This window comes from Balaenoptera musculus, chromosome 5, assembly GCF_009873245.2.
Source record: "Balaenoptera musculus isolate JJ_BM4_2016_0621 chromosome 5, mBalMus1.pri.v3, whole genome shotgun sequence".
Lineage (NCBI taxonomy): Eukaryota > Metazoa > Chordata > Mammalia > Artiodactyla > Balaenopteridae > Balaenoptera > Balaenoptera musculus.
The window spans coordinates 22,903,091-22,916,384 of record NC_045789.1 but is presented as its reverse complement, the minus strand read 5'-3'; the positions used below and the strand labels follow the sequence as shown (position 1 = coordinate 22,916,384).

Below are 13,294 nucleotides of genomic sequence, written 5' to 3'. Positions count from 1 at the left end.
GCACAAGGGAGCTGCTATTTATAGGCACTCAACACTGGTTTCCTTTCTAAATTAAAGAGTCCTTTGGTAATGTAAACAACCACCCTCTGACTTTGTTTGTTTTGAATACTCCTAGTTTCACTTTCCTATTTGCTTAAAGCACTGTATATCTGTATAAACCCACCAGAGGAGAAACTGATGTCCCCAAGGTTCTTCTTAAAAAGAGCCAGAACCCAAGCATTATGATGCAAATGCTTTCTGGAAGATGCAACTGCTTGCAAGATGATTCTTCAAATGGTGAGATTTTATATATATATATATATATATGGATAGGGTAGAGAGGTGAAGATTGCTTTAAAGACTTGGGAGGCAGTAGACTATAATAGTTGAGTATAAATCCTAGAATCAGACTGCCTGTATTTGAAAACAAGCATTGCCATTTATGAGTTCTGTGCCCTTGGAAAAGTAATTTTATCTCCTGTGCCTCATATTCCTTATTTGTAAAATGATAGTAAAGATAGTAACTCTCTGTTATAAGTTGTTATGAACCCCAAATAGCCAAAACAATCTTGAAAAAGAAGAACAAAACTGGAGGCATTTTTGCTGAACATGGCCTCTCTACACTGACACCAAAGTAAATCTCAGAGACAGAGTTGTTGGGTGAAGTAGAAAAGAATAGGTTTATTGCTTTGCCAGGCAAAGGGGGACACAGCAGGCTAGTGGCCCCAAAACTGTGTCCTCCCTTGGGGAGGGTAGCACGGAATCTTACAGTAGTGGTCAAAGAAGCAAGGCTGTAGATAAGAATCAGGGTGTACCACCTGGCTGTGAGAGCTGTCTACAGGCTGTGGGCTGGCAGTGTGCTGATCTTTTAAAGTTTCTTTCCCTACCCAATCCCCCCTTTTTGGTGAGGTTTCAGTGAGGTCTGTTAGGTGGGCATCCTACAGCTTACTTGGCTTGAATATACTCTCCTTTGGTGTGGTCTCTTCGGGGGCCGATTGGGAGAAAGAAAAACCAATACTGTAACTGTTTTGATACTGAAAACTGTTAATGTCTTTTTGAAATAAAGAACCAGTCCCTCCAAAAAAAAAAAAAAAGAATCAGGGTGCATGCAGTGATTGCATTCTTGTCATCCCTGGATCATGTCAGAACCTTCAAGGCTGGTTTCAGGCAGTCCCATGACTGGCTTCTGTGGTTCTCGAGGTTATGGAACTGTGAACTTCTCTCTGGAATGCAAGATGAAAAGAGTTCTGGAGACGGATGGCGGAGATGGTTGTACAACAATGTGTATGTACTTAAAACCCCTCGACTGTATACTTAAAATGGTTAAGATGGTAACTTGTGTATTTTCCCACAATTAAAATTTTTAAGTAAATATATTTCTTAAGAGTGCAGCTTTTGGTGGCATAGAATTCTCTCCCTCTTCTTGGTCTCCAGAAGATGAGAAGGAGGATGTGCCATCTTGTGGCATTTATTCCCGTAGACCACTGCATCGAGGTGGTCTGATTTTCAATTATTCATTAAACAAATAGCTACTGATGATTTACTATGTACTATGTAATTATTCATTAAACAAATAGCTACTGATGATTTACTATGTAGAGGCTGACAGCAAACAAAAAAGGTCCCCCAAATTTCCTATCCATAGGGATCTTACCTTCCAGCAGGTGGAGAAAAACCATAAATAAAATAAACAAGTAAGATACATAGTATTTAACAACAAACTAGTGAATAAAACAAAAAAGAAGCAGACTCACAGATATAGAGAACAAACGTGATTATCAGTGGGGAGAGGGAAGGGGGCGGGGCAACTTAGGGGTGGGGGGAATGGTTATCATGGGATGATATGAAATCATGTGTGAAAGTTTTGAAAGTTGTAAAGCACTATAGAATTTAAAGAATCTTTCATTCAATTTAAAAAGAAGAAAAAACAAAGAAAAAACTAAATAAAAGAAAAAGATATACAGTATTTAGATGGCAATATGAGTATGGAGAGGGTGGATAAAACATGTATAAGGGTTGTTATTTTAAATAGAATTGTCAGAGGAGACTTCACTGAGGAAATATATGAGTAAGACTTGAATTAAGGAAGTTAGCCATGGAGGTATCTGGGGGAAGAATGTTCCAGACAAAAGGAAAAGTCAGTGCAAAGGCCCTGAGGCAGACGCATGACTGGTACATACAGGGAAGAGCAAAGGGGCCATAGTGGCTGAAACAGAGTAAGCAAGGGCGAAGTAGTCTAAGATGAGGTTAGAGACATCAAAGAGGACATCCCAGATCATGAAGGCCATGGTAGCCCACTGTTAGTAAGACTTTGGCTCTTACTCTGAGATGGCAGCTAGAGGAATTACGCGATCTGACTTCTGCGTTAAAAAGATCTCAGGTTGGGGTTGGGGAGGTCAAGGGCAGAACCAGGGAGACTAGTAGGATTGCCATATTCCAGGTAAGAGGTGTTAAGAGCTCAGACCAGGTAGACAGCAATGGAGGTGGTAAGAGGTGGTCAGATTCTGGGTGTATTTTGAGGAAAGGGCCGACAGGATTTTCTGGGAGGCTGGCTCAAGAGGAAGAAGGAAGTGAAAGGTTAAAGAAGACTCTACTAGTTTCCTGTGCCTGCTGGAACACAACACCACAAGCCTGGCAGCTTAAAACGACACACGTTTATTCTGTCACAATTCTAAAGGCCAGACGGCTGAAACAAAGGAGTTGCCAGGGCTGCCCTGAGTCCAGAAGCTCTGGGGCTATTCTGCTCCCTGCCTCTCCCAGTTTCTGGGGATCCAGGCACTCCCTAGGTGGAGGCTGCAGGACTCCAGTCTCTGCCTCCACCCTCACTTGGCCTTCTCCTCTGTCTATGTCATCTCTTTTGTCTCTCATAAGAACACTTGTCACTGGATTTAGGACCCGCCCAGATAATTCAGCATGACCTCATCTCAAGATCCTTAACTACCTCTGCCAAGACCTTTCCCCCAGATAAGGTCACATTCACAGGTACTGGGAGTTAGAACGTGGCTGTATCTTTTTGGGAGACACCATTGAATTCGTTGCAATGACTCCACGCTTTTAACCCGAGCAACCGTAAGGATGTAATCGCCATTAAGTGAGATGGTGAAGATATGGGTTGATCAGAGTAGGGAGAGGAGTCTAGGACCTCAGTGTTGGACACATCAGGTCTGAGAGGCTTACTTGATATTCAGTGGAGATGTTGGGCGGGCAGCTGGATGAACAAGCCTGGAGCTCAGGGCAGTGCAGGACTTGAGCCATAAGTACGGAGGTACCAAGATGCGGCAGCATGGCAAGACACAGGGCCTGTGATGTAACCCCGGGAGGGATGGAGACAGAAGAGGGAAGCCATGGGACTTCCCTGGCGGTCCAGCGGTTAAGACTCTGCACTTCCAAGGCAGGGTGTGTGGGTTCGATCCCTGGCTGGGGATGGGGAACTAAGATTCTGCATGCTGCATAGCACGGCCAAAGAAAAAAGAAAGAAAAACGAGGGAAGCCATACCAGCGTTCAGAGGATGCAGCTAAGAGCTGAGAAGAGAAGTCGGGAAGGATGAGGAGAAACAGAAGCGTGTAAGGTCCTAGAAGCTGAGTGGAGAAATTGCTGGAAGGAGGAAGGAGTGATCAACTCCATATTCTGACCACGGCATCATAGTTGCAAATTCTCAGACCTAGGGCTTCAGGTGAAAGGTGAAATTTCTCTGCAGTTTCCTATAACAAAATTGTGCAATTTTCATGTAACTCCTCTTTTATGATGTGGGAAAGCCAGTTGCATCTGATTGAAATCATCACAGATACCCTGAAGTTCCTTATAATGAAGTATGTTTTCAAAGCATTGCATTATTAGTTTGATCAGCAAAGCCTCACTGGGTCAGTGTTTACTGCATTTGACTCAGAAGGGAAAGAAAGGCGTCTGTCTCAACCCCACACAAGGTAGGAGAAACCGTCAAGAGCTATCGCTGCCTAGAATCACACCATTTTCCTCATTTGAAGCTCCTGAGGTAAAGGCCTTATTATATCCTTCATAGGAGTGTATGGGAAATCACTCGGAGAAACTGTTTTAAAAGGTTCTAAACTACTGCTAGAGAATAGTGTAGTCACCTCAGGAACCAAGACAGCAATTCGACAAGTGAAAAAATTCCACCGTTTTGACTGACTTCTGTTACACGATGCCAAACATCTGGTCAAATCAATCAGTGGAGTTAAGCAAGTTGTTTGTCATTCATGGGGAGTGGAAAGGGGAGAAGTAGCATGAGGCGATGGATTAGATTTTCCACCAAATGGTCGTCCCAAAGACACAGCTTAGGGCTTCCCTGGTGGCGCAGTGGTTGAGAATCCGCCTGCCGGTGCAGGGGACACGGGTTCGAGCCCTGGTCTGGGAAGATCCCACATGCCACGGAGCAACTGGGCCCGTGGGCCACAACTACTGAGCCTGCGCGTCTGGAGCCTGTGCTCCGCAACAAGAGAGGCCGCGACAGTGAGAGGCCCGCGCACCGCAATGAAGAGTGGCCCCCGCTTGCCACAACTGGAGAAGGCCCTCGCACAGAAACGAGGACCCAACACAGCCATAAATAAATAAATAAATAAATAAATTTATTAAAAAAAAAAAAAAAAACAAAGACACAGCTTAAACTTTGAGCAGATTTTGGCTTTTTTGTGAATGATAATAAATGGTTTAATTAGAGAATCGAGTGCTAAATCCTGAAAAGTACATCTTGTGGAAATTGTTTCTGTGTCTCTGTAGCCAGAATATCTCAGGCTTCACTGGTCTGTGACCGCAAATGGGATTTCATCAATATTAATATCCAAATCTCCATGACTCACAGCCTCCACCAGCTTGACATCCAAATTCCCCTCCCTTGAGTGTATTAGGAAATCCCCAGGGTGTGTATTTATAATGTCCCTAAAGTTGTAAGCTTGGCTGAGAGGGGATCTCAACCCTGACCCCAGAAGAGCCCCTCCATGCTAGTGGCTGCTCAGAGCCACTGCCGCACTGGGCATCCCTGGGGCTGCAACAGCTCTGAAACTCCGAGCGGACGACTAGCCTCCTCTCTCTTGTGAAGCCAGAACATTCCCTGGTTACATTCAGTTACAGGGTTGACAACACAAGGGTCCTTGAGCCTCAGAATGTCATAAGCCTTAGTCACAAGCCCTTTCACTTCAGGCACAAAGCCCTTTTCTCCCCCAGGAGATGAAGTCGTGCTGCCTGGGTGGGAAGCAGTTCTGGAAAGGCAGTGCAGCCCTTTACAGTGAGTCGTCCTCAAGGTCAGTAAGGACGTGTGTTCTCCAGAAGGCTCCTCAGCCCTCGGGGAGTCAGAGATTGTGAACAGCCTGATGGGAGAAAAGGCTATTGCCTCACCGTCCTCACCAGGACCATCTGAGTCTCCACTCTGTCCCCAGCCGAGTCACTTCTTTAGAAAGATTTTTTTTAAGGATTGGAAATGTTCTGTCCTCTAAAATGATTAGCCTGGTAGACTGTTTCCATTTCCAGCAAAAGACAGAAATTTGGGGGGAAATAAGAACAGTTAGAGCCCTTTGGAAGAGAGATCCATCCCATGGCTACTCTGCAGACCTCCGTACCCTTGTACCTGACAGAAAATCCTCAGCTTGCTCAGGGTGGGGCTGGGGACACCAGGGAATTGTCCTAGCCTGGACCCAGTCTCCCAGAACCAAGGAAAGAGAGGGACTCCTTAATAGGAGATCAAAAGTACTTCTTTCGGACTTCCCTGGTGGCGCAGTGGTTAAGAATCCGCCTGCCAATGCAGGGGACACGGGTTCGAGCCCTGGTCCGGGAAGATCCCACGTGCCGCGGAGCAACTAAGTCCGTGCGCCACAACTACTGAGCCTGCGCTCTAGATCCCGTGAGCCACAACTACTGAGCCCGCGTGCCGCAACTACTGAAGCCCGCGAGCCACAACTACTGAGCCCGTGTGCTGCAACTACTGAAGCCTGCACACCTAGAGCCTGTGCTCTGCAACCGCAATGAGAAACCCACGCACAGCAACGAAGAGTAGCCCCCGCTTGTGGAAACTAGAGAAAGACCGCGCGCAGCAACAAAGACCCAACACAACCAAAAATAAATAAATTTATTGAAAAAAGAAAAGGAAAAAAAAGTACTTCTTTCTCTACCCCAGTTCGCTCAGAGTTTGTTGGGTTATCTTGCATAGAGAAAAGGATTCAGCAATCTGGAACTTGTGGGCAAAGGATCAGATTTATAATAGTAGTGGTAATAAGAAGAAATCTAATTACTTTGAGTGTTTACTATGTGCTAGGCATTGTGCTAAGCATTATATATATGTACTATAAAATATTATTTATATGTATACACACACATATAAACTTACTTAATCCATACCCCAAGTTTCTGATGTAGATTTTGTATCCCCATTTTACAGAGAAGTAAATTGAGGCTCAAAAAGTTTCCATTAACAAGGCCACAGAATCCAGGAGCCCAACCCAGTATAACTCCAAAGCCTGAGCTTTGAACCACAATACTCTATTGGTTCTTAACATTCAGATGTAAAAAATCACCCCAAACACCCTCTGAAATCAGAAAAGCCCTTCACAAAACACAATTTTATTGAAGGTTTCCTTTGGGCATCATTGCAGTGAATTTGATTTGTGTTCCAGAAAGACTAGTGTAAGAGAGGGGAAAAAAAAAAAAAAAAGCACACCCTGGGTCAGATCCTCCCGAGTTGTGTGATACTGAGAGGCTTTAGGAGATCTGGGTCCTCTGCAGCCTCCCTAACTCTGGAACGATGAAGTTGCTGGGCGTGTAACTCTGGAAGAGCTATACGTATATGGGCAGGCTCTTCCCAGGAATCCCCAGGCCTCAGTTTCACTTGATCAGGGACTGTGGATCCTCAGAAAAGTTATGGCACCTCCCAGGGTTTCCTCACCGCCACATCTGGAAGACCAGGAGAAATGTGGCTGGTGTGGTAGTATTCTCCACCTCCAGCCCCGCCAGCCCCTCCAGCCCAGAGGGAATGAATGGAATGTGCCTGGGATGGGGCAAGCCTGTTTCGAGGGAGCTGTAAGTTCCTGAGAAAGAGTCTTAAGTCACCAGAGGATGCTACTTGTTATTATTTCAGAAACCAAGGAGTTTCGTCTCCCAGGCCATCACTCTGGTTCTATTCACCACCAATCAATTTCACTAAAGATGAGCGCAGAAATGAAAAATAAAATGGCCATTAAAAGTTTTATTACAGTACATGTCCAGTGGCTATTTTTAAATAGAATCCCTTTGAAATTTTATTCTTGACATTTTTTTTTTCATCAACTGATTAGGACTGTGTGATAGATTAAGTGAAATTTCACTTTAGAATTATGTTGCTTTTTAACTGCCCCCCAAAATGAGGTATTCGTTTTAACTCTTCTCATCCAAAAGGAACATCAAATTCAGGTCTGGAGAAAAGAAATTGTGACAATTTCCTCCTTCTCTTCAACATAATTATATATGACTTTTAAAAAAATCGGTTCAATTATTAATCTGCAAAAAATGAGACAGATAATGAAAACTGAGATGGCACCTGAAACTCATCAGCACATGGACAGCAGTCCTTTCAGGAACTGTAGATCAAAGCTTTGTGATAAAATGCACAGACAGAACCAATTCATTTACTTCCCATTTTGTAAGACACTAAGTAGAAGAGCTAGTGTCACAATTTCATTATCCCCGTCCCTCATGCATACTGCATTATGAATTAATGTAGTGATGCGAAGTTGAAAGCAACCTTAAAGGGGAAAACATGAGGCTCAGAGCAGCTTGCTCTAAGGTGCATCTCACTGTCAACTAAAATTTACCATCATTGTGTTATCTCACTCTCTTGCCATAACCTAATGACATCAGAGGCATTGAATCTGGAAACTGAAGTGACAGGACATGCCTCTGTGCTGCATATAATACTTAGGAGAACTAAGCAACTGGAAAGAGAACCTGCCCCTTGGGGAATGGGCAGCCAATGAGAGAGTGCTTTGATGATGTAATATCTTTTCTCCCTGGTGAGTCCTTGGTTAAATGGAAACAAAGATAACAATAATGTACTCCAGGAGTTTGTAAATTCCTTCTGCCTGAACAACTCCTGGCATTCTGCACACCTCTCACTGATCTCAGGAGGTGGGCTCCCAACTTAGGGGACGGCCAAGACTTCAAATGAGCCCAAAGCAACAGATGGACATAGCTGCCTCAGAACAACGTGACTCTCTCTGTCCCTAGGGTTTGCTAGTCTCCCTGGTTTGGGTGAACATTGTCCTGCGCTGGGTGGTCGGGGGTGTTTTCCAGCACCACCAAGCCACTCTCCAGTTCTCAGTGGACACTGATTGACTGTCCTACAAATTGAACTCAGTGCTGACACTCCTTACCTGGAGGTGGCCTCGTATCCCACGGGGCTCAGGGCTGAAGTCCCACAGTCCCCATTTCAGACACCAGTCCCAAGTCCAGGTTGTCACCTGTGCTTCTGACCAACTCGCTGTGAATAGGAAGTTCCCCCGACCCCCTCCTCAGGTTTGAGTGATTTGCTAGTGCAGCTCACAGAACTCAGAAAACATTAACTTGCATTTGTCAGTTTATTGTAGTGGATATTTATAAAGGATACAGATGAACAGCCACATGAAGAGGTACATAGGGTGAGGTCCAGAAGGGTTCTTGAATACAGAAACTTCTGTCCCTGGGGACCAGGGTGCACCACCTTCCTGGCACATGGATGCATTCACCAGTCCAGAAGCTCATCAAATTTCATTGTTTGAGAGTTTTAATAGAGCTTATCTGCGACTTCCCCTGGTCCCCTTCCCAGCCTGTGAGTGGGGATGAAAGTTCCAACCTTCTAATCACTTGGTCTTTCTGGTGACCAGCCCCATCTGAGGGGATCTAGGGGTCCCACCTTAAGTCACCTCATTAGCATAAACTCAGATGTGCTCAAAAGGGGGCTCCTTATGAAGAACAAAAGACACTCCTGTCACTCAGGAAATTCCAAGGGTTTGAGGAGTTCTGTGCCAGGAACCAGGGAGAAAGTCCAGATATACTTATTATACCCCAGTGGGCATCACCTGCACTTTTCATTGATGGCAGACAAGGACCGTTCCAGCTAAGAGAGGGTGGTGACCCTCCTGGGGTGCAGATGGGCTCCAAGGTGACGCCCTAGCATCTGATCTCACTGCCTCCAGTCTCTGCCACCTGATCTATGCAAGATTCATTCCATAAAAGCACATCTCTGACCATATCTTTCTCCTGCTCAAAATAAAGTCCTGGCATCACTGCAATCTTGTCTTTCCAGGTTTATTTCCAACTGCTCTCTCCCCACACCCCATGCTCCAGCCTAGTCCAACTCTTCCCTCACCCACACCTGTGCTCGACCACCTCTGAGCCTTCTCCATACCTCTGCCTGCCATGCTCTCCTCTCTTGTGCCTGTCCAAATCCTATCCAGTTTCTATGTGAAACCATCCTCAGTACTTGTCTGAGCCACTAATTCCTCTTCAGGAGAAACCTTTCTTTAGCTGAAAGATATAAGAGGTGCAGGGTCTGGTGTAGTAGTCCTCAAACATTTTTGCTTGTGTATGCGTCAAATAATTTTTTATAAGACGGTGTGTCCCCTCACACATTTTATTTCTTTTAATTTTTAAAAATATTTATTTATTTATTTATTTTGGCTGCGCCGGATTATATTTGTGGCACACGGGATCTTTTAGTTGCAGCATGCGGGCTCTTAGTTGTGGCACGCAGACTTCTTTTTTTTTTAAATTAATTTTTATTGGAGTATAGTTGCTTTACAATGTTGTGTTAGCTTCTACTACACAGCAAAATGAATCAGCCATACATATACATATATCCCCTCCCTTTTGGATTTCTCTCCCATTTAGGATACCACAGTGCATTAGTTGCGGCGTGCAGACTCTTAGTTGTGGCACACTGACTTCTTAGTTGCAGCATGTGAACTCTTAGTTGCAGCATGAATGTGGGATCTAGTTCCCCAACCAGGGATCAAACCCGGGCCCCCTGCATTGGGAGTGTGGAGTCTTACCCACTGGACCACCAGGGAAGTACCTCACACATTTTAAATTGACATTAAAATGTTTCTATTATAAGTTTAAGTAATGGCAAAGGCTGCAACTGTTGGCACAGTGGCTCTCACACTTGTGTAGGCATCAGAATCACCTGGAGGGCAGGTGAAAATACAGATTGCTGGGGCCCGTCCTCAGAGTTTCTGATTCAATAAGTTTCAGGTGGGGCCTGGGAATTTGCATTTCTGTAAAGTTACCCGGTGATCCCAGGTGCTAAGGCTCAGGAACCACACTTGGAGAACTACTGTTCTGCTGTATTGTAAATATTGACATCTTAAAATAAAACCGTCGTATCACGCCTTTAAATACATCGAGTGGAATCTAAAAGTGGCAGCAATTTGAGAGTCACCATCATCCAATTCTTAAAAATACAAGAATAAGCTCTTCTTGACAATTGGAAATTTTATGTTGCTCCTTTTTCTCCTTGAGCTTTTATTTCCATCCTATTTCCTCCACTGAATTTTATGCTAATGTAATATATTTTATTCTTAAAAGTATTTTATTGATCACTCTTTTGCATATCTGTCATAAATGTATGTACAGAAGTTGAAATTGAAATTTATTTAAATTTCCTGTAACAGGCTCTGAGTTTAAAAAATTTTTATTTTGGATTAAGTTAGTATTACAATTATTAGTAGTATACAATTGAACAACATATATATATTTATTAAAGATGAAAAGTGAAATTTTATTGGAAATGTAGCTCTTAATAAGATGGGACTTTTCAAAATTAGTTCTTTTTTTTTTAATTAACATTTCTTATTGCTAGAATGACACAGGCTTCTATATGAATTCTATTCCAATTTTTATTTTTCAATTTTTTTTTTTTTTTTTTTTTTAATTTATGGCTGTGTTGGGTCTTCGTTTCTGTGCGAGGGCTTTCTCTAGTTGCGGCAAGCGGGGGCCACTCTTCATCGCGGTGTGCGCGCCTCTCACTATCGCGGCCTCTCTTGTTGCGGAGCACAGGCTCCAGACGCGCAGGCTCAGTAATTGTGGCTCACGGTCCTAGTTGCATGTGGGATCCTCCCAGACCAGGGCTCAAACCCGTGTCCCCCGCATTGGCAGGCAGACTCCCAACCACTGCACCACCAGGGAAGCCCCAATTTTTATTTTTTATAGACACAGCACCGAAGAATATTGTTGACATGAAAATGGAATGAATTATGTAACTGCAATTTTACTTAATTCTCTGAATGCCTTCCAAGTTATGGACCAACAATCTCATAGTGATCTAACATCTAGAATTATTTTTTATGATCTACCAGCTAAAAATGCGATTAGGTCTCCTTCAATACAGTTGAAAGCAAAAAATTAGAAACCACCTGGCTTGCAAAAGTGTTTGTTACCAAATATTTGAGCCATTCTCTTTTTCAGTATTGACACCATTATTTCAAATTGTCCCTTTCTTTGCTGCACTGGAGGTTGTGTTTTATTTGTTTGTGATTTTTTGCTTTTTTAATTATCTAGGACAGGGGTTGACAAACTAAGGCCAGCTGGTGCTGACCAAATTCTGCCCATCTTGTTTCTGTACAACCCTCAAGCTAAGAATGGTTTTTACATTTTTAAAGGATTGTAAAACACACACACACACACAGACAAACATTCAAAGAGACAGTATGTGGCCCACAAATTCTGAAATATCTGCTATCTGGCCCTTTACAGGTAAATCTAGGACAAAGCAGCCTGGTAAGAGTCAGGAAGGTGACTACACACCTTAATTGTACAGTGAAGACTGGCCTTTGTGAAAGGATCTATCATGATGCTGGATTCTTAAGATGATCAATTTTAGAAAAGGACAAATGGAGCTTTCGAATCTGCAAATGATTCCCTATCTATTGCTGCATAACAAACTACCCAAAACTTGGTAGCTTAAACCAAGAACAGTCATTTACTTTGCTCACAAACCTGTAACTTGGGCAGGGCTGCCAGGGGAAAGCTCGCCTCTGCTCCACGTGACTTAGCTAAGGGCTGGGGGATGGGTTTCCAAGACAACACATGGATGTCAAGATGTCCATGGCTGTCAGCTGGGAGCTCCGGGGGGCGGAGGCTGCAGGCTTCATATCCTGTGCAGCGGGCCTGACTGCTCTCCTTAGAAAGGCCTACTGGCAAGGCTGGTCCTTGACTAGTATTTGGGAATTTGGATTTGGGGAGGGTGCCCTAACTGATAAGAGTGGCTCTCTGTGCTTCAATTGTTTATACAAACAATGTGGTTTATGCTAAATACCAGCCTCCTTCTGGGGGTCTAGAATCTTGAGACATGCTAGGCAGAGGGTGTCTACATGACCAGCCCACCATAAAAACCTTGGGCACATTGTCTCTTAGCCCTCCTGTGTAGATGCCATTTCACACGTGTGGTCACAGCTCGTTGCTGGAGGAATTCAGCGCGTCCTGCGTGACTCCACAGGGAGAGGACTCCAGAGACTTGTGCCTGTTTCTCCTAACTTTGCCCCGCACACCTTTTCCCTTTGCTGATTTGGCACTGTATCCTCTCATATAATAAATCTTAGTCGCAAGCACAACCGTATGCTGAGTCCTGTGAGACCTCATAGTGAATCATCAAACCTGGGGGTGGCCTTGGGACCCCCGACACAGTTCCTCTTCATGTGGGCCCCTCCATGAGGTCTGGGCCTCCTCACAGCACGGTGGCTGGGTCCCAAAAACAAGTATCGCGAGAGAATGAGCCAGGTGGACCTCATCTCAGAAGTCACGTAGCATCACTTCTGCCCGTTCTATTAGTTGAGACGTTCATAAAGGCCCACCCAGGTTCAAGGGGAAGATACACAGACTCCCCCTTCTGATGGGGGTGTGGCAAGGTTCCAGAAAAGGATGTGGGTGGAAATATTGTTTAAGCTATTTTTGGAAAATAAAATCAACCATACCCTTAAAAGCTCCTGCACCTACATTCCCTTTGAGATGTCTCTGAATACCTTCGGGATAGGTTTCTCAGTTTGAGACCACTGGTACAGTGAATAAAAACATCGGCTTTTGAGTCAGAAAGACTGGATTTGAATCCTGGCTCTGTCACTTCCTGCCAAGAGAGCAATGCCCATTAGCCATTACCAAGCATGCATACTCCTTAAAGTTCTAAGGGTTTAGGAACGGTTGCTTGAGGCCCAGAGTCCAGCTGTGAAACTTTGAGAATTTACTAATTTACTCATTCAACAAATATTTATTGAGTGTCTTTTACGAGTCGGCACTGTGTGAGTGCCAAATGTGCAATGCTCAGCAAAATTGACCCAGTCCTCATGGACCTTACAGAAGAGGAAA

At 44.2% G+C, this 13,294-nt stretch overlaps 1 long non-coding RNA gene across 1 annotated transcript; it reads left to right on the top strand.

The window, feature by feature from the left end:
• Nucleotides 1–52: 52 nt before the first annotated feature.
• Nucleotides 53–12,546, top strand: LOC118895403. The gene is made up of 3 exons (XR_005019936.1): nt 53–276; nt 11,690–11,713; nt 12,363–12,546. It is a non-coding gene; the product is annotated as an uncharacterized LOC118895403 (long non-coding RNA).
• Nucleotides 12,547–13,294: the final 748 nt, after the last annotated feature.